This window comes from Palaemon carinicauda, unplaced genomic scaffold (assembly GCF_036898095.1).
Source record: "Palaemon carinicauda isolate YSFRI2023 unplaced genomic scaffold, ASM3689809v2 scaffold155, whole genome shotgun sequence".
Classification (NCBI taxonomy): domain Eukaryota; kingdom Metazoa; phylum Arthropoda; class Malacostraca; order Decapoda; family Palaemonidae; genus Palaemon; species Palaemon carinicauda.
Genome location: NW_027169092.1, coordinates 1 through 19,488, shown reverse-complemented (window position 1 = coordinate 19,488; position 19,488 = coordinate 1). Strand labels below are relative to the sequence as shown.

The 19,488-nt window shown below is 32.8% G+C and overlaps 1 long non-coding RNA gene across 2 annotated transcripts in view; it reads right to left on the bottom strand.

The window, feature by feature from the left end:
- The window catches only part of LOC137635650 (uncharacterized), a 39,101-nt gene extending 33,810 nt beyond the window's left edge, over nucleotides 1–5,291 (bottom strand). For both annotated transcript variants that reach the window (XR_011042745.1, XR_011042746.1), the window contains exon 1: nucleotides 5,225–5,291. This is a non-coding gene — a long non-coding RNA (uncharacterized lncRNA). The remainder of the gene's footprint in view (nucleotides 1–5,224) is intronic.
- Between the last annotated feature and the right edge of the window lie 14,197 nt (nucleotides 5,292–19,488).

Below are 19,488 nucleotides of genomic sequence, written 5' to 3'. Positions count from 1 at the left end.
GGCCTACCGGGGGGAGGGGGGTAGGGCCCCCCAGCGACCCCCCCTTAAAGCCACAGTAATTTTCAGGGCACCACAGAACCTAACAAACCCACCTAACCTAACCTAGGGGCCCTGTACCCCTACCGGGGGGGGCTTCGCCCCCCCTGCGACCCCCCCTTAAGGCCACAGTAATTTTCAGGGCACCACAGAACCTATCAAACCCACCTAACCTAACCTAGGGGCCCTGTACCCCTACCGGGGGGGGCTTCGCCCCCCCCTGCGACCCCCCCTTATGGCCACAGTAATTTTCAGGGCACCACAGAACCTAACAAACCCACCTAACCTAACCTAGGGGCCCTGTACCCCTACCGGGGGGGGGGTTCGCCCCCCCTGCGACCCCCCCTTTAACCAGGGGTAAATTTGAATACTGTATATATATTTTGTTAAATCACTTCTTACCTTAAACGGAAGATGACGATGAAGATGTGGAAGGTTGTGGTTGACCCTCTTCTGAATCATCAAATACTGGAATACGTTCAGATTTGGTACAATACCACACATGTCTATCCTCACGAAAATGTAAAGGCGAATCACATTTACCACACTGGACACTTAAAGGTAATACGGAATGCTCCCTTAGAAAACGATTCACTACTTCAGGAGTTCCATTATAATTCCCATGAAATCGGCCGATCACATCAAAATAGGAATAACGACATATTTCACACAACCGTACCGGAGGATCCATGACAGTAAAATGACGTGTGATGAAAATATAGAAACCGGAACTTTTGAAAACCGAAAACAAACGACAATCACGGGTTTCTCCCATAATGAAATAGGGAAAAAAACAAAAGAGTATCGTTTACACTGTTATATTGCACGAAAAACAGATCCTTGAAACAAGACTGAGAGACCAATGAATCGTCCAATAATAACCCTTGAAAAGAACCCAGTAGTATTTAGATTGGAGGAGCGACATTAGTGGGAGGAGCAAATGCGCATTCAAGTAAATATTGTCACATTACGCAATGGGGCGGAGCCAAGTAAGATGAAAACAGACATACAAACGAACAAGAGCTACCTTGCGTGCCCATGGAAAGATATACAATAAACTTAGAAAAAGTCAAGACCTTCAATTCCTGAAATATTTTTTTTCTCTGTAAGTATGCATTAGCGACAATAATGTATTGAGAAGAAGTGTTTTGTTATCACGTGCTTTACTAGGAAAATATATTAATATAATACATTTCCCAATTTGGTTGAATCCAAAACTTTACCTAATGAACAATTAAAATATTTTGAAAACAGTAACAACATTAAAATAAATCTTTCATATATAAACTACAAAAACTTATGGAGCCCTTGAGCTTATTGTATCCTGCTTTTCCAATTAGGGTTGTAGCTTAACAGGTAATAATAATAATAATAATAATAATAATAATAATAATAATAAATGATAAACCAATGCACATCAAGATAATTTCTTACGATATAGTAAGTTTCAGTAGCCTATTTTCAATCCTATCGCTAAGAATGGGGCAGTCTAAGGGGATTCCCATGGGGGTCTTAGCTCCCCTTTAAGTAAGTAGGTGAGGACACTGCTTGTAGGTAAGGACACTGTTTGTAGGTTAGGTTAGGGGGGGAAGCTTAGCATAGACAGTGTTCTATCCACGTGTCCCTGTCCGTCGTTATATAAAGGCTCGTATCGTTCAGTACCAAGCTCTGAACCTAAGTTGAAAATAGACATTTTTGGGATTGAAGTACTGTACCTTGAACCAGGAAGTCTTGCAAACTAACATAATAGCAATGGATTCACATTAGAGACCAAAAATTTATATAACTTAGGACGGGAAAACATTTCCTTAGAAAAAGTTTTTCCTAAAGTAAGTACACTTCCAACCTAAAGAAATACTCCTTAAATAAAATAAATGTATACACTAATAATTTTCACCTTTTCCTACCTAAATCATTAGTCGAATGAAAGCTACAGTCTGAATATCATAGTAGGATACAAGCTACATTAGCAGCAATATATTCCAAGCACTTCCCTGGATTGTAATAGTGTACCTTTTTCTATGTACCGGTAACTATTTCTCGCTACCTTTCCGCTTGGAGAGCGAGGGGAGCCCCGTCCAAACAAAAACAATTTGAGGGGAGTTTCTCCCAACTTACATCGGAACACTTCAAAGTATCTATACAAAAGTAACACTTCCTATTTCCTTCATTAGGAGTGTTGTGCTATAGTAAATATTTCCCCACATTAATTTCCAACTCATTCCCACTAACTACAAAAGCTCCATGTTTGGCTATGCCGTGGCTCGTTTCACTAGCAAATAAACATAAATCACTGCTCCTCTGTTCTGCCAGGTGGTACGTGGATATGCTGCACACACCTATCACATGGGTCACTATTATGGTCTCATAAATGCCTATAATTTACATTACGCCCATCAAATGGCGCAAAAAAATAATTCAATGTTTAAAATCTGACACCAGGAACACTTATTTTCTCCATTACTGTAAATTTCGTTTATCTCCACACACAAACGACGTTCTAGTTTGTTTTTCTTGGGTAAATAACGCGACATTTTTTCGCAACACATTTTTTGCACAAATCCATAATGAGAAATATTCAAATTAATGTAAGTTTAATAACTTTCCTCCAAGTTGTGGTTTTATGTTTCCCATGTCACAATTAGTAGCTCTCGTTACGTATTATTATTATTGATTGCTAAGCTACAACCTTAGTTGGAATTGCAAGATGCTATAAGCCCAAGGGCTCTAACAGGGAAAACAGACCAGTGAGGAAAAGAAATAAGGAAATAAACTACAAGAGAAGCTTAAAGACAATTACAACAAAATAAATCTTTCATATGTAAACTATAAAATCTTCAAAATAACAAGAGTTAGAGAAACAAGATAGTGTGCCCGAGTGTACCCTCAAGCAGGCGAACTGTAACCCGGGACTGTGGAAGACCATGGTACAGAGGCTATGGCACTATTTTTCTATGTTGGAGCACTTGGGCTTGTAGCATTGTGCTTTTCCAACTAGGGTTGTAGTTTAGCAAGTAATAATAATAATAATAATAATAATAATAATAATAATAATAATAATAATAATAATAATAATAATAAGTGGCTATTGGCAGTTTCAAGACAAAGACCTGTTTATGCATTTGTTGCACTTTACCCATCTCTACCTCTGAGGATTTGACTAAGCGTCACCTAAAATTTCCCAATCAGATTCTAGATAAATATTAAACAACAGGTTGTACTGGGTTTTCATTAACTTCATTGAAAAGTGTGCTCTGGGGGTACACTAAAATTAAAAAAATCTTTATTTCAGTCATGAGTCTCATGTTTGACACTTGTGAGGGTTGTAAACTAACCTAGTTCAACACTCCTCCGTAACAATTTCCAAACTTTGACGATTTTAAGTACAGTAACAAGTGTTCTTCCAAAAGATATTTAAATGTCATAAATACGTTAACTCATAGCGCCAAATTTCGTAACCCTTCACCCGGAAATATGAGACTCCGACTAATAAGGCAAGACTATATGACATCTCAAGTCTGTTTTATAATGCTTGAACATATTATGGTCCCAGAAATAGTGAGACGCAGCTGGCATGCGATGCACATCTGCGTATTGCTTGCCAGAAGAATATTAGTGAGATTGTGCTTATTTGCAGGCGAAGCGAGCCCGGGGCGTGCAAAAATCCCTCAAGTGATGCCACATCACGGTGCTTGAGATCAGAACATGTTAAAAGATATAGAAAATGGTGCTAGGGAGAAAGCGGTATTAGAGCGAGGTACCTCTATCACAGTCATTCCCAAGGTGTCTTTTCACCCTAAGGGGCATTAAATTTGTAGAATTATTATTATTACTTGCTAAGCTACTACTCTCGTTGGAAAAGCATGATGCTATAAGCCCAGGGGCTCCAACAAGGAAAATAGCCCTGTGAGGAGAGGAAAAATAATTATTTTCTTCCCCTGCTTTGGAGGCCTAGGGGGGAACATATAAAAAATCCAACAGCCTATCACCCCATACCTACTACAACAGTGGTTTTATCACGTTAATTTAGCAGAAATAAAGAACTTCTTTATTTTCTATCGTTCTGTTGGGATCAGCTGTTATTATCTTAAGACTTAAAGGTAGTTTACATTGCCATCCCCCTAAAGACAGATTCTCACCTGGCATTATTGTAGGGGATCTATCACCAACAGCACACTTTAAAAACAGGAATCAATTTCATGATAGCTACAGACGGAAAAAGCTTTTCTATTAAAAGACTGGCGTTTCCTATAGAAAAAAATGTTGGTTTTCTTAAAAAATTACATTTTCACTACAACTAGAAACTTAATTACCCGAGAAATAATAATAAATGGAGTTAACGTGCGCAACTCATCATAAACCGCTTGCCAGTACATAGGAGCTTGTTTTTGCCCATAGAGGGCAAAAACCATTAGATTTATGAAAAATATCCACTTTCTTAGACGGTCAAAAGGGTTTTAGGGTTATTTACTATTGAAATGAAGGTCAAATTCAGTGAAAGCACATTAATTACTACAGGAAGAACTTTTTTTTGGGCTCGAAATATTCTGTCCATAACTATAATTTCACCATTAATTTAGTGTAAATAAGAATTTCTTTGTTAATTTTCTTATGTTGGGATTAGCTGTTATTATCTTAGACATAAGGGTAGTTTACATTGCCACACACCCCTAAAGACAGAATCTCACCTGGGGTTCACAACCTCCCCCAAGGGCCAATTCTCACCTGGGGTTTGTGTAGGGCGGTGGTGATTAAAAAAAAAAGATGGATATACTTATGAAAATATCATCAACAGAACAATATAATACAAGAAATCTAAGAAAATATGATTTTTCTTACGTAATTTGCTGCGAGTTTAAAAAAAATAGTTTTTCTTATATAAATAGCTACTGTATGTGACAAACCCATTGCTGTTACAACTCGTACGATAATATAAAACAGGAAATAACGTAACTGCTTCGAAAAAAACTAATATATCAAATAGTAGCAATTAATATATAAAGATATATAGCCCCTAAACACGGCCGGTCATAAGGTCTGGCCATGAGATTTTGAAATTTCAATATTCTATCGTAAATTCGGTAATTTATAAGAACTGGTTTAGTCTAAGCAGTTTTAAACGTTCATATATACTTAGAACTTTAATTAAATATGATAAAATATAATAAAAACACCTAAAATTACTTACTTATAGAGGAAATAGTAGTTCAGGTAAGCCATCGGACTCAAGTTTGAGTCACATGACACAGGTAAACAAAAGACAGTGTGTCCAGACATCAATGTTAAGAAATGCATATATACATAAAGAAAATCCTAATAAAATTAAAAATATCGTGTTATTTAAATTATTATTCATTTATTAATAATTTAAAATGACATTTTATGTAATTTAAATTACTGAAAACTTTTTAAATATGATTTTGGGTGGATTCAAATTGCAAGAATTACGAAGGAATTTTTTCCAACTTGGCAATGGTTGTTCAATCAGCTGATCCTGCCCAGCTGATAATTTTGTATTATTTTAGTAAAATTCAAATTCAGTTTAATTTGAATGCATAGAAAATAATAATGAATAAAACAGAGTATATATTTTATATATTCCGTGACTTTTTATATGAAAAATGTAAAAATGTAAAACTGATTTTCAAAAACTTTTGAGATATTTTTTGGGTAAAATTCAAATTCAGTTTAATTTGAATGCATAAAAAATAATAATGAATAAAACAGAATATATATTTTATATATTCTGTGACTTTTTTTATAAAAAATGTAAAAATGTAGAGCTGATCTTCTTCAAATATTTTTGAGAATTAATGCATTATTTTTATTTCGAATTTTCGTAGTTATATATACCATGAATTTATCAAAATTGAACTTTATCTATATGAAAATGTACATTGATGTTTATAAGTACTTGAAAAACCATTAAATAAATAAATAGCGGAAAATAAAGGATAAATTTAGATATTTCAGTTTATAGGCAAACTTTTATGAAGTCGATATATCTTTTGTTACCCTGATTTCCTTAGGCCAAATAGTGCAGAAACAGATACATATTAATTTGCTATAAGCCCAAGGGCTCCAACAGGGAAAAATAGCCCAATGAGGAAAAAAGGAAATAAATAAACTATATGAAAAAGTAATAAACAATTAAAATTAATTATTTCAAAAACTGTTACATTAAAATAGATCTTTCATATATAAATTATAAAAATATAAAATAGGAAGAGATAAGATAGAATCGTGTGCCTGAGTGTACTCTCAAGCAAGAGAACTCTAACCCAAGACAGTGGAAGAATATGGTACAGAAGCTATGGCACAACCCAAGACTAGAGAACAATGGTTTTATATTGGAGTGTCCTTCTCCTAGAAGAGCTGCTTACCATAGCTCAAGAGTCTCTTCTACCCTTACCAAGAGGAAAGTAGTGTTAAGTGTACGAAGAAAGGGGAGAATGTGTAAAGGATAGGCCACACTATTTGGTGCATATGAAGGCAAAGAAAATATGAGACGTAACCAGAGAGAGGCATCAAATGTAGTACTGCCTGGCCAGTCAAAGGATCCAATAACTCTAGCGGTAGTATCTCAATGGGTGGCTGGTTTCCTGGCCAACCTACCACCAAGGGCTGTATATATATATATATATATATATATATATATATATGTGTGTGTGTGTGTGTGTGTGTGTGTGTGTGTGTATGTGTGTGTGTACTTTGAAAGTTGACTCCTAGTATGAAACAAATTAGTATATGCCTCATTCAGGGTTTAGGCCTACTGCTGAAACATGGATAAACCTTATGTGTGATAAACTCCCACCAAATTTATAAGATTTATGCTTATTTTTTCTCAGCAATAGACCATTTCTAGTTGTGAAATCAATAATTATTAATAGCGTGTTTCAGTTTAAACATATAGTACAGGCTCAATTTACTATATAAAGTACAGCGGTTGCTATTCGTTCGTAGTTTAATAATAATAATAATAATAATAATAATAATATAATAATAATAATAATATAATAATAATAATAATAATAATAATAATAATAACGGGGTAGATAGTCGAAGGGTGTTCGTGTGTTGCGGGGACGGTCAAATGAAAGCGAAAGTGGTTTGTGTTAGTGTGTTGCGGGGACCAAAATAGTCGAATGAAAGGGAAAGTTTACAAACGATCAGCTGATTTTGACAGAGGAAGCGTTCCTTGCGCGAATCATTTTTTTTTTAATTATTTAATTAAATATTAATGGATTTTCATCGTTTTTTAATCATATGTTTAATTTGAAATATATATATATATATATATATATATATATATATATATATATATATATATATATATATATATATATATATATATATATATATATATATATTACATTCCCTTGAGACAATGTCGTTTTTAAGTAATAATAGGATATTTTAAAGAATAATAATAATAATAATAATAATTCACATGCATGAGTTATGAAATTGATTTATAGATTATTATCATTAACTTAAATGTTAATCTACCATATTTAGCTTGTGAATATACAGTCACACACACACACACACACACATATATATATATATATATATATATATATATATATATACTGTATATATATACATACATATATATATATATATATATATATATATATATATATATATATATATATATATATGATAATAAAGGTAATAGTAATGATCTTAGTAATCATAATAATAACAGTGATAATATGGAGGTAATAATAATGATATTTATAGTAATAATAATGTTAATATATATATATATATATATATATATATATATATATATATATATATCCCTTTCTGAGTGGGGATACCTTAACATGGTGAATGGGTTTGTGTAATGCCATGATCAGCAAAGCTGTACTAGTCAGGGCCACCCATACTAGTTAGGTTTGCTGTAAGCAATCAGTCTTAAAGTCTCCCACCATCACCAATCCTCAGTGGCCATCATAGTGATGAAATGGTCAAACCCAAGACATGAATAAGGACATGCCTGAGGCCTTTGTCCTGCAGTAGACTAGAAGCAGCTGCATTCAAATTTGGCACACAATTTTTAATATACAATCAATGGCATTGGATCCCTATCTCTGGTTATGGCTCATTTTCCCTTTGCCTACACAGACACCAAATAGTCTGGCTTATTCTTTATACACTCTCCTCTGTCCTCATACACCTGATAACACTGAGATTACCAAGCAATTCTTCTTCACCCAAGGGGTTAACTACTGTACTGTAATTGTTCAGTGGCTACTTTCCTCTTGGTAAGGGTCGAAAAGATTCTATAGCTATGGTGACCAGCTCTTCTAGAAGGCCACTCTAAAATCAAACCATTGTTCTCAAGTCTTGGGTAGTGCCATAGCTTCTATACCATGGTCTTCCACTGTCTTGGGTTAGAGTTCTCTTGCTTGAGGGTACACTTGGGCACACTGTTAGATCTTATATCTTTTTTCTCTTCCTCTTGTTTTGTTAAGTTTTTATAGTTTATAAACTGATATTAATTCTAATATTGTTGCTCTTTTTAAAATATTTTATTTTTCCTTGTTTCCTTTCCCCACTGAGCTATTTTCACTGATGGAGCCCCTGAGCTTATAGCATCCTGCTTTTCCAACTAGGGTTGTAGCTTAGCAAGTTATAATAATAATATTAATAATAATAATGACAGGGAAAAATAGCCCAGTGAGGAAAGGAAATAAACTAAAAGAGAAATAATGAACAATTGAAATAAAATACTTCAAGGACAGTAACAAAATTAGAACATATTTCTTGTATAAACTAAAATCTTCAAAAAAATAAGAGGAAAAGAAATAAAATAGAATAGTGTGCCCGAGTGTACCCTCAAGCAAGAGAACTCTACTCCAAGAGAGAGTTCCCTTGCTTTAAGGTACACTCAAGCACACTATTCTATTTATTTCTTTATTTCCTTTCCTCACTGGGCTATTTTTTCCCTGTTGGAGCCCATATATGCCTTATAGCATCCTGCTTTTCCAACTAGGGTTGTAGCTTAACTAATAATAATAATAATAATAATAATAATAATAATAATAATAATAATACGGGACGAATATATTAAAAAAGTAAAATTATTTTTATTTGGTGTAATATATTCAATTCTATATATATATATATATATATATATATATATATATATATATATATATATATATATATATATATATATAAATTGATAATACAAATATATTAGAAGAGACTGATGCCAAATTTTCTCTTGGTAAGAATCCACCATTAAAAGAAAAAACTATTGTCTAAGCTTCCAAATTCTTTCAGATAAAATATTTTTTTGATAAAATAATGCTACAAAATACAATTATATTTAAGAAATAAAGTGCATTTGATCCCATTATTGTTTTATTTAACTGTAAAATTAGAAATCTTGAAGGGTTTTTAGTCATCTAGTTTGGTAACGTGGCAAAAAATGAATTTGGTGTTATGGCTTATAAAACATTAATATACCATTTTAAAGGTAATGTTAAATCTTTGAATTGAATACAGTTCGTCATTAAAGGATATTCCATCTTAAAAGTAGCTATATATAGGTGAAAACCTTAGAAATAGAGATTTATCATTAGCAGACAAATTAATCTAGGGAAACAAAACTAAATTAAGAAAACAATATCTTATAAATTGGCCCATTCTACTAAGTAAATTTCGGCTTTAATTTTGATACTACTGTTCCTGTATTCTATTAAATGATTTATATATATTTTTCATTCAATAGAGGCTCGTAATCTCAAGAAATTCATGGACACGGCGATGGTATGGACACCTATTGGCAGTAAAAGTAACTATTTATGTAGACACATATTTGATACTATATGGCAACTTTGTATATCCAAAGAAGGTATTTTGTGCAAGACATGCACTATCCTATCATTGCAATATAAGACGAATACATTTAAAAATAAAGTTATTTTTATTTGGAGTTACACTATATCCAATTGTGAAAACAAATACTGAGAAGAAAATCAAAATAGAAAATTTACTAGCCACTTCTAGCAACTTCAACCTTGCCCATGTTAGTCATCAAAAGAGCTATTGTTTACGTTTTAAAATTCTTAAAGATAAAATATATTTTATGGATAGAACTAATACAAAATATATGTAAATAAAATTATAACTTATTTTAGATACCATTAAAGCCCTATTTGATTGTAAAATTAGAAATCTTGAAGGTATTTTGCTCATTTCTTCTGGTAACACAAGTTGCTGACTCTGTTTCAAAATTCCCTCTGCTATCTATATTACCAAATATGATTAGCAAAAAAACTTTAAGATTTCTAATTTTACAATCAAATAGATCATTATTAGTATCTAAGGACATTTTATTAAGTGAAATAAATATATTTTGTATTATTATCATACATAAAATATATTTTAAATGGAAGAAATTTATAGCGCAGACAATAGGTATTTTAATGAATACTCAGATACAAAAGTTACTAATAGTTTTTTAAATTCAATTTTTAAATAGTTTTCATCTTATCAATTGCATACATTATTACTCCAAAGAAAAGTAATATTATTTCTTAATATATTCGTCTTACATTGCAATGATTAGAAAGTGTATGCCTTGCATAAAATAACCTCTTTAATACACAAAGTTGCAACTAGTATTAAATTTTCTTGCAATATTTTAGTTATTTTTACAGTCAACAGGTGGCCATACCATCACTGTGTCCATGAATTTTTTTGAGATCACAAGCCTATTATGAATAATATATATCGATAAATCATTAATTAGAATAGACGACCAATATCTTAAAAAATGAAAATTAAGTTTAAAAAATGCAATTAGACAGTTAGTCATATTTGATCTTAATAATTTAGTTTCGTTTCCCAAAAAAAATTCGTCTGCTAACAAGAAAACTCGATTTTTTAATGTTTTCTACTAGATACAATTGTCTCTATATTGGAATATACTTAAATGACTAATTATATTAAATTTTAGGGCTTACCATTGCCCATAGAATGGTATATTAATGTTTTATAAGCCATAACACCAAATTCTATTTTTGACACGTCACCATCATCCTTGGAAAATGCTTTACCACTTGTGTTACCAAACAAGATGACTAAAACTCTTCGATATTTCCAATTTTACAGCCAAATAAAACATCAATTTCATCTAATACATATTTCTCTCAGATACAAATGTATTTTGTGGTACTATTCTAAAAAAAAAATATATTCTATATGAAAGATTTTTAAAGTTTAGACTATAGTTATTTTGAAGTTTCTAGCGGGTTTTTCAATTTCATTTATAATATCTGTTATCATAACACCTGGCTTGATTATGTTTCCAAATTAAAGCAATTTTACTTGTTAATAAATTATTTCTTATTTTCATTATTGTTTATTTTTCTGAAGCTACTCATTGTAAAGAAAATAACCCAGGAAACCACATATGTACATAAGTATAAATACACACGAATGATGTTAAATATACATATATATATATATATATATATATATATATATATATATATATATATATATATATATATATATATATACACACACACACGAATGATGTTTATATATATACTGTATATATATATATATATATATATATATATATATATATATACACACACACACATATATATACACACATACACACACACACACATATATATATATACACACACACCTTTTCTGGGTGTGGTTACCTTAACGTGGTGAAAAGGTTTGCGTATCGCCATGATCAGCAAAAAGCTGTGCTATGAAAAGTCAGAGCCACCGATACTATGTTGTTTTCCTGTGAGCGATCAGACAAAAATCTCCCACCATCACTCAACTGCAGTTGGCCAGTGTGGTGACATAAACCTTGCCAAACCCCAGACATGATTAAGGACGTGTCTTAGATTATTGTCCTCCAGCAGTGGACTAGAAACTGCTATATTTGTTGTTTGATATATATATATATATATATATATATATATATATATATATATATATATCCCATACCTCAATGAAGCCTCTTCACTTAATAGGTATTGTTGAAATAATACCCAAAAAACGTAAATAAACAAGAGGACAATAAAACAACGATGTTAATGACTGAAATTAGACAATGCAAAGAAACACGGACAAAGAAAAGTAGATTTGTCATATATATATATATATATATATATATACATATAATCATCATCATCTCCTCCTACGCCTATTGACGCAAATGGCCTCGGTTAGATTTCGCCAGTCGTCTCTGTCTTGAGCTTTTAAATCAATACTTCTCCATTCACTATCTACTTCGCGCTTTATAGTCCTAAGCTATGTAGGCCTGGGTCTTCCAACTCTTTTGCAAATAATACGTATATAGGAAGGACTAAATAAAATAGGCTATTTAAGAAGAACCCAGCCTTTAACCGCGACCCCAAAGTCTTAAAAGCAAAACTAATCCTTCCCCACCCCGTGTGTAATGCAGCATAATTTCAGGCGTTCTTGTTGTAAGTCGTAAAGGAAAGTGATCGAAAGAAGAGGAATCCTCCTCGAAGTATTGTGAAAATGATCCTATTCCGAAGGACTGATAACTTTTGCACGGGTAAAGGTTAGTTTGCTGTGAGTGATCAGGCGAAAATCTCCCACCATCACCAATCCCTACTGGTCAGCAAGGCGATGAAAACCCCAGGCTAAACGCAAATCCCAGTCATGAATAAGGACATCTCTCTCTCTCTCTCTCTCTCTCTCTCTCTCTCTCTCTCTCCATATATATATATATATATATATATATATATATATATATATATATACAGTATATATATATATATATATATATATATATATATATATATATATATATATATATATATACTGTATATATATAAATATATTATATATTTATACATCATATATTTATAATTATATATATATATATACAGTATATATATATGAAAAAATTTTGCACATTAGACGTGTTTTTCATATTCAAATAAAGCATATATTTTTGTTATATTAATGTCTGGATTCTCTTAACGAGATCGTTAAGAGAATCCAGACATCAATGTGGCAAAAATATATGCCTTATTTGATATATATATATATATATATATATACACATGCGTAATTATATTTGGTCTTCCTTTCGCTTGAACCATTCGGTTTCCACAACCACCTCCGCACACACGCACACATACGTATACACATGTATACCCGTACACGCACATACACGGCTGAGCAGTCATGGCGTGGCTAACCCCAACATTCCCACGTCCTGCTTCTTTGCTTGTTTTATTTATTATTGTTCTTGCTTTTATTATTATCATTATTATTTCGGGCTACACATACGTTAAAGAACCAGGGCGTAGAAAGACAAACTTGACACATATGTAGATATGTATATATATACACATATATACATACTTAGACCTATATATATATATATATATATATATATAATATATATATATAGAGAGAGAGAGAGAGAGATGGGCTTGTTTAGACATGAAAGAATATTTGTATTATTATTAGCTAACCTCCAACCCTAGTTGGAAAAGCAGGATGCTATAAGCCCAATAAGACCTCCAACAGGGAAAAATAGCCCAGTGAGGAAAGGAAATAAGGAATTAAATAAATTACAGAAGTGAACAACTGGATTAATATATTTTATGAACAATAACATCAAAATAAAGCATAAAACTTAAAAAAAAAAAGAGGAAGAGAAATAAAATAGAATAGCGTACCCGAGTGTACCCTCAAGCAAGAGAACACTATCCCAGGACAGTGGAAAACCATGGTACAGAGGCTAATAATAATAACAACAACAATAATAATTTCCTATAAATGTTGTGAAAGTAATTCATGGCGAAGCACATTCAACATTATAAAGTAATACCACAAGAATGTACAGTAACAGTAGAGTACATCACATGAGATTGAAAGTACATAAAAGTACTTTGGCTATGTGCTTTAATAGCTACTTGTCTAAAGATTTTGAATTTTAATGGCACAGAAATTGAGAAGAAGAAGAAGCACTCAGAGAATTTGAATAACTTTAATAAGAAATAAACAATGCATATATATATATATATATATATATATATATATATATATATATACCTAAGTATGTATAAATGTGTGTATGTATATATTTACATGGGAACAGGCACCTATGTACCGTTGGCTGTAATGTACCACCGGCTTCTATGTACCATCCATGGCTGCTATGTACCATGCATGGCTGCTATGTACCTATATGTGTAAAGATTATCTTTCTACGTCCTGGTTCTTTAACGTATGTGTAGCGCGAAATAATAATAATAATAATAAACCAAGCAAAAAGCAGGAGGACATGGGAACGGTGAGAGAGAGAGAGAGAGAGAGAGAGAGAGAGAGAGAGAGAGAGAGAGAGAGAGAGAGAGAGAGAGAGAGAGAGAGAGAGAGAGAATGGTTTGACTATACCCAGGGCCACCCATACTAGGTAAGTTAGTTTGCTGTGAGCGATAAGGCGAAAATCTCCCACCATCACCAATCCCTACTGGCCTGCGTGGTGATGAAAACTGGCCAAACCCCAGTCATGAATAAAGACATGTCTGAGGTCTTTGTCAAGCTATATATATATATATATATATATAGTATGCGTAAGAATATTTGATCTCCAACAATCAGCTGATCGACTACACACACGTACGTACGCACATGTATACCCTTACACGTACACACACGGCTGAGCCGAGTCAAAATAATAATAATAATAATAATAATAATAGCATGCAAGAATCAGGTTATGGTCTATGAAATAACGAGAATAACTCGGCTCAGCCGTGTCTAAGTACTGTGTTCATTTTTCCTTAAATTGGTCGAATTATTTTGACACGAGTACGCTATACAGTGGGTCAGATATCGTCTTAGCGGCCGTTAAAAGAATACTATTCTTTTAACCCTGTTAGCGGCCACGACACTTTCGCTGATCATGCGATACGCAAATCATTTTACCACTTCAAGTTGTATACACACACACACACATACATATATATATATATATATATATGTAGGGGACAATTTCGTCTCTCTGCGCCCTGAATCATTAATTTTTCTGCCCAGAAATAACAATAATAACAACAATAATAATAATGAATGAATGAAATATCTTACTTTCTTCGTGAGAGACAGAGACAGAGAGAGAGAGAGAGAGGAGAGAGAGAGAGAGAGAGAGTTGCTTGTTTTAGGCATGAAAGAATATCTGTATTATCATTATTAGCTAACCTCTAACCCTAGTTGGAAAAGCAGGATGCTATATAAGCCATAGAAGGACTCCAGCAGGGAAAAATAGCCCAGTGAGGAAAGGTCATAAGGAAATAGATATATTACAGAAGTGAACAATTAGATTAAAATAATTTATGAACAAAAACAACATTAAAATAAAGCATATAAAGTATAAAAAACTTAAGAAAAAAGAGGAAGAGAAATAAGATAGAATAGCGTACCCCGAGTGTACCCTCAAGCAAGAGAACACTACCCCCATGGAAAAACCATGGTACAGAGGCTAATAATAACAACAACAACAATAATTTCCTAAAAGGTTATGAAAGAAATTCATGGCGAAAAAAATTCCACATTGTAAAGTAATACCACAAGAATGTACAGTACAGTAGAGTACATTACATGAGATTGAAAGTACTTAAAAGTACTTTGGCAATGTTCTTAAGTAGTCACTTATCTAAAGATCTCGAATTCGAACGGCACATGGAAACAGAAGAAGAAGCACTCAAAGAGAATTTGAATAACTATAATCGGAAATAAACAATGGATTATCAACAGATATGTCAAGAAATGATAAAATTCTTGAATTTATATATTTCAGGAAGACGAATATAAGATAGTGAATTATAACTAATACGAAGTAAGGACATAAAGGACAGCTAATTTCCAACCCCTTCGGCCTTCGGGTGTCGAAGTAAATGAAGTGAAACAGATTCTCGGCCAGTCACCACGAGTAACGGTATCTCTCTCTCTCTCTCACTCTCTCTCTCCTCTCTCTCTCTCTTATTGGAAACCTTGTATATACAATAGTTTATAGATCGACGCTCTTATACCCTTATATATATATATATATATATATATATTTCTCAATTTTTAAATAAGGTTCTAACTAAATATTAAGAGAATTAGACCCATATAATATATATACGAGAGAGAGAGAGAGAGAGAGAGAGAGAGAGAGAGACCGTTACTCGTGGTGACAAATACATGTTTTGTTTCCCCAACAATGGTGCGCCATGTCTTGCCAAATCTCCTAACTATATTCTACTTTTTAATTGAAAAGGGATTTATTATGTTATAAATAGTTTAATTTGTAATTAAATATGATTCCTTAAGCCTTTAAATTGTTATTTGATCCTCTATTTTCATTTAAATAAACTATCCACTAAACTGTTTTGAACATTTGACAACGCTGCTTTTCCCCCTTCTCTAGGCGGGTCGATGTCTGTCTGTCTGTATAGATTACCCAGGCCCCCAAAGGCCAAAAATGATCCAACATGCTTATCCAGCATTAATAAAGCATAAATGCAATGCTATTTAATCAAGCCATAAAGTATCAGTAATTAGTTTAAGCCTTGTTGCTATTTTACATAACTATTTAAATATTCACGCCAGATAAAGAGAGAGAGGAGAGGAGAGAGAGAGAGAGAGAGAGAGGCCCTAATCCCATAGGGTTAACCACAGGAAATGGTAGGCCTATAATTCTTTCCAATGCTTCATACAAAAACTGCATCTACTCCCAACAGTAGGCCTAATCCAAGAAGATCATTATACCAAAATATTTATTATTATTACTCGTGAAATTATACAAATTAGCAGCATGGGGGTCAATTAGGGAGAGAGAGAGAGAGAGAGAGAGAGAGAGAGAGAGAATCAGCCACCAAATGTCTGGTGGTAACACAAGGGCGAAAACACCTTTCTTTAGGACAGCCAATACCCCCCCCCCCCCTCTCTCTCTCTCCTCTCTCTCTCTCTCTAATGAATAAAAACTTCCTAGAAATGCGTGCATGCGTGCGTGTGTGTGTGTGTGTAGAAATCACGAAATCTGACGTGAATAACACATGAAATATGTAGCCTATATATGCATGAATAAATACATGAATTTTCGAGGCAAAATATTTCATGAAAATTGGGAGAAAAACAATAAGAAAAATCGTAAAAAATAGATCATGATGAATATGTTTTTTTATGCAAAAATGTCTGTAAAACGCTGTAAGGAACAAAAGACAATTGATATATTTACTGAACTCCATTTTGGTTTTCATAAGAGACTTATATATATTTAATGTGTTTATTGGACATTAAGAATAACAGAATGGGTCCCTAGAGATTGTAAAAGAAGCAGGGGGGAAAGGAAGAGAAGACGGTGGATCGACGGACTAAGACAGTTTGCGAGTGTGAACTGGCATGGGAAGACCATAAACAGACACAGTGGAAAGACATGTCTGAGGCCTTTGTCCTGCGGTGGACTATCATTATTATTACTAGCCAAGCTACAACCCTAGTTGGGAAAGCAAGATGCTATAAGCCCAAGGGCTTCAATAGGGAAAAAATAGCCAAGTGAGGAAAGGAAATAAGGAAATAAATAAATGATGGGAGTAATATATATATATATATATATATATACACACACCAATTCAAAGGTAATTAATTATGAAATATCGGCCACTAGAATGTACAGTACATTTCACGAAATTTAAAGTAAAAATTTAAAAAAATACGAATGTAACAGAATTAACGAAGAAATATGCCTACACAAAGAGAATTAAAATGATGGGAACTAAGAAAATGTGTATCACTATAATCGAAAGGAAACTTAGAAATACAAAAGCGTGTTATATTGTTACACAATTTGTGTAAAACATCAATAATTGGGCAAAGATTATATTGAAATGTTACGAGAATTCAACACGCCAAACCCCACGCGCTCTCTCTCTCTCTCTCTCTCTCTCTCTCTCTCTCTCTCTCTGGCTATGAAGATGCTCACGAGTGTGTGCGTATGTACATGTATGTATATGATGGTAAACAACAGCATGTCTTGTTTTCGTCTCCAATCTAACAACGTCGCCATATGCACCAGCCATAAACCTCTCTGTAGATTATCAGCCTTCTAAAAGAACTAAATTACAACAGAAAACGCCAATAATAATAATAACAACGTTAGAAAGGAAACAATAACATTACCCTTTGGAACGAAGTAGTGTACATCCATAGCGTTTCACTAGCTAGTGATAACTGACCGCGTCACAAGAGTTGAAGAGAGTCGAAGATCAAGAGACAGCATCTGGATCAGTGTTGCCAGCTATAAGAATTTATTCCTAGATTTGGGGATTTTTGTTGTCTGATGGGGATATTCAGTACAAATTTCCATGAAGAGACAGAGATGATTAAACCTTTATATTGTTGCAATTAGTTTGCTTGTACTTACATGCAGTAAAGTGAGTAATTTCTATACTGATTTAGTATAGCCTACAGGATCAGAAGATAATATAATTGTGGACATGGGGAATTTTGGGTTGTTTTGGGGATTTCTTATCACGAGTTTTGGGGAATTTTAGACGCCCAACTGGCATCACTGATCTGGATGATCTGGCGGCCCTCAGGGATAACTTGATGTCCGTGAGAATTAGGTTTTTAATAAAGTTTTGAAATAAGTAATCATTAGGAGTGCTAATGAATACTGGGAAATATATATTCAAACAGAGTCTTTATTAAGGCATAGATTCTGAATGAATAAAACCTTACTTTATATATTAATACTTTTCGGGAGAGAGTGTTCAAGTCCGTGAGATTTAGGAAACGAGTAGCTCTTCCTAAAACCGTCAGATAAGGACAATATGTATGCATTTCCTGTGTTTGTGTGTGTGTGTGTGTGTGTGTGTGTAGGTCTAAAAAAACATAAATTTTCTTATCTAATTATCTGAAAGACATTGTAAATATATCAATAAATGAATTAACGAGGGAAAACAAAAAAATCCTGATACATATCGATTGATAATAATAATAATAATAACAATAATAATAATAATAATAATAATAATAATAATAATAATGAAAGATTGAAAGATACAGATAATGATACAATTAAAAACTTGATTGAACTGAAATATATATATATATATATATATATTCTGTTTTGAAATGTATATATATATATATATATATATACATTCTGGCTTGAGATAATCTATTTTAATTATTCATTACTTCTCTTGTATAGTTTATTTCCTTATACCCTTTCCTCACTGAGCTATTTTTCCCTTGTTTAAGCCATTGGGCTTATAGCATCCCTGCTTTTCCAACTAGGGTTGCAGCTTAGCTTGTAGTAATAATGAATAATAATAATGTGAGGGAGTATTGACGCAAAGGGCCTCGGTTAGATTTCGCCAGTCGTTAGATAATATATATATATATATATATATATGTGTCAATTTTTATGAT